This window comes from Papaver somniferum, chromosome 8, assembly GCF_003573695.1.
Source record: "Papaver somniferum cultivar HN1 chromosome 8, ASM357369v1, whole genome shotgun sequence".
In the NCBI taxonomy this organism is placed as follows: domain Eukaryota; kingdom Viridiplantae; phylum Streptophyta; class Magnoliopsida; order Ranunculales; family Papaveraceae; genus Papaver; species Papaver somniferum.
Window position 1 is genome coordinate 164,111,279 of NC_039365.1, and position 3,575 is coordinate 164,114,853.

Here is a 3,575-nt window from a genome sequence, read left to right on the forward strand (position 1 = left end):
CACCAATTATGAAAATTTGGTGGTGCATGATAAAAAAAGGTACGAGGTACTCATGCATGACTTGTCAGCAGTGGACCATCATCTTTAGTAATACAACCCTGGTGCTCATAATGATCACATGTTTACAAAAGGTTATTAAAGATTAGAAAGGGTCACTACAAGAAAAGATGGATTAAGCGACCAAAATCTTAGCAAGCTCCCAGAACTTTAGTCGCTCTAATGGTCAAGCAACCAAGTTTGCAACCACTATATAGTTTGCTTGCTTAAAATTTATTTCCGCTATTTCGTAGCGACCAATAAAGGTGTTAGGTTGGTACATCACTTTTTCAAGTTATCCGCAGCAACTACAAAAGTGCTTGAGTAGATTTTTACTTTGAGCACAGTGGGCCAGCAATTCAAAACATTTGGTTGGTACAATCCTATCTCAGCAACACCAGCCTTGCAAAGAAAAGTCAGATTTTATAATTTGTGATTTGTTTACTAAGCTTTTTGTTTTAGCCGTTCTAAATTTTTTTATATAAGAAAAAAAAGAATCAGTATGTTGGGGAATAAGATTTATTTCAAGGATACAAGGATATCATCCCATTGAAAATTTAGCATTCATTTTTTAAACCATCATCAAGAGGTACAAAATTAGTTATGTCATAAAAATAATTAGTTTGTTGAAGAGTAAATTTTCCAAAATACTAGGATCATCCCATTGAAACGCTGTTCAGTAAACAATCTTTCCATAATCTCAAATTGCTTGAGACTCTCTGAGAGGCCTTCACTGCATAATTTGCCAGTAACAGTTGATAAATTAGAAATGCAGAGTTTCACCGAGGCCACTCTGCAAGCGTCGACTACTACAGCTTTTGCAGGCTCCAAGATATCTAGTGTCTGTGCTTCTACATTTTCTCCTTCTCCCTTTTATAATGTTGCACACAGAATACCATTGGCAGACCCTCCTGCAAACACAATTGACCAGTTGAAGAACTTGGTACATTCTGTAGAGCATAATATACTCAAAAAAAAGTAGAAATATAGTAATTCGGTAACTGGTGCAAAAGCAATGAGGAATATATATCCTGAAGTATTTGTTTTGTTAGATGTTCCAGTATTCTTCAGATTATGCTTTGCATAAAGATTCCAAACTATGAAATTGAAACCAAGATATCAATGTGTTTACAAAAGACTAAGAAATGCCAAGAAGAGCCATACATACACCTGACCATTATGATAAGAATAAGTCTCACGCACAACGATAATGGATAAATTTCATCCTGAACAAATTATGCAGAATTTCCAACTTACAATTCCTTTCTGAATCTGCTCTGAATAAATGAAGGTACTCTGGCTTCTGCTGCAATAGTCTTGGAAAGCAGAGTCTTACCAGTCCCAAGCCCACCTGTCATGATCATTCCCTGAAACCAGGTTCCAAATATTGCAGATAAATTATTAATTGAAATGGGAATGATAAATAAAAAGCACAAATGAATCCAAGTTTAAGTCACAACAGCATATAAAGGTATACACTGAAAGAACTTTAAGCATCTAAATATACCTTGAGCCGTTTTCCTCCAACAAGTGCAAACTTCCCTGGGTGCTTGACGTACTCCTCCACTTCCATATATTAACAATTTTAAAATTCAATCTAAGACAACTTATTCAGTGCAATTGAACTAGTTAGGGAACACATAAGATTTACAATAAGATAATTTATGATTTAGATTGATTGCTAGATGCAAACATGCATCGCCAACATTACATCAGGTACATCAACTTCAAGTACTTCCGTTTTATTTTATTTTCGATCGGCCAAGTACTTCCATTACAATAACAAGTATCTAGCAGAACTTCAGAACAACACCAACACCTGCAGTTCCTAAAGACAAAAAACTTGAATAACTTTAATAATCTGGGATGAGCTTAGTATCCAGCAATGGATCGAGTAAAGCTGCAAAAGAAGTTTCACACAAAAGCTTGCTTTCTCAGAAAAATCGCTCTGAATTGGTGCAGGGCACAACACTTGTAAGACTGTCTGCCCATAACAAGGTAAGCATTGTTCTGCTTCCCTTATCAAAAAATTGATGACTAGCTTATACATTTCATTATGCAAATTGTTCCATTGTTAGAAAACTAGATATCAGGAATCACAACACTTGTAAGACTGTCTGCCCATAACAAGGTAAGCATTGTTCTGCTTCCCTTATCAAAAAATTGATGACTAGCTTATACATTTCATTATGCAAATTGTTCCATTGTTAGAAAACTAGATATCAGGAATCACGATTATGTCATATTTGTCAAAACGTATCTTTAGTTTCAAATGACATTTACTGAGGCCTTTTACAGGAACTTACAAGATCAGGTATAAATCTTTATATAAGGCTTGGAGTGTGAATAAAAATGAGTAACAGGGCTGATCTACAAGTGAAAGATATTTAGTATTAGGATAAAAAGGAACGATATTTAGTCTAGTTCATTCATCTACAAGTGATTGATTTTAGACACATTTGAAATGATATCATCATTTGGTAGCACAGTTAACATGGATTTTAGTACCTGCTAATGCTGTTAAAATCAGGTTTGGGTCATAGAGTTGTACTTGACTTACTCTCAGAAATTTCAAAAATTGAACTGATTTTGTTGGTGATGGAAGATTACTTCTTAGTTGAACATAAGACCAAGACTACTTGAAGGTTGTGCATCTGTAGATGAAAAAACATAAAACTGAACAAAGGGGTTAAATTTAGAAAATGAATCAATGATTAACATAACCCATTTATTATTTTACTGAGAAAATAAGAAATTCACTTGAGATTGATAGGAAGGAGAGGATAATCATAGCAAACAGAGCACCTATTTTCATTGCTGACTCTTTCGCAAAGCTGGACTTATCAGCTGAATTTTTAAGTATGAGACAGTGTCAAGTTTGGGCAAATGTCAAGAATGAGACAATGTTCAGTATATCACAGAGATTGACAGGGAAGGAGGGAGGTAGCTGTGGTTATAAGGCCAAATAGCCAATCTAGGTGTTCAAAAAAGATGAAAGAGTCTACTAATCCTCTTTTTTGTAAGTTCATCTACTAACCCTTTCGAACAATCTCACCAAAAATCCAACCTACATATGCAAATACAGTCAAAATCGAGTTCGTCAAAATCATTTTAACAAAATCTGTCAGAAACTTCTTAGAGCCATTTTATCAAACAGGTTATAAGAGAGAAATTAAGAAGCCCTAATTTCTCTTTTTTGGATCTTTACTATTGAATCAAAATCGAGTGAAAAATATTACCTTTATAAATTGGTTAGTAATTGAAGCTTTTCAATTAATCATAGTGTTGGATCTTGAAACCCCAAATGCTTTTGCAAGAGAAACAGAATAACATGAATCAAAATCAGAAATGAGAGATGCCGATACCATCAGCAACAAAGTATACAAACCCACGAAGATATGTCGAAAACAGGGGAGAAAAAAATGTAGAAACCCACTCTAAAATCTCTAATTTTGACAGATTTGTACAAGACCTAGCTTTAATTCGGCCATTTGGGTTAAGTTTCAGAGAGTTGGAGAGGGAGAAACCAGTTTATGCGA

The 3,575-nt window shown here is 34.6% G+C and overlaps 1 long non-coding RNA gene across 2 annotated transcripts; it reads right to left on the reverse strand.

The window, feature by feature from the left end:
• Positions 1-925: 925 nt before the first annotated feature.
• LOC113301660 lies at positions 926-3,352 on the reverse strand. Of its 2 annotated transcripts, XR_003336417.1 has the most exons (6): positions 3,276-3,352; positions 2,842-3,103; positions 2,597-2,690; positions 1,544-1,602; positions 1,294-1,403; positions 926-947 (listed from the first exon to the last, which is right to left on the reverse strand). It is a non-coding gene; the product is annotated as an uncharacterized LOC113301660 (long non-coding RNA). The 2 variants fall into 2 exon arrangements; XR_003336416.1 differs by lacking the exon at positions 926-947 and having other exon boundaries at positions 1,275-1,403.
• Positions 3,353-3,575: the final 223 nt, after the last annotated feature.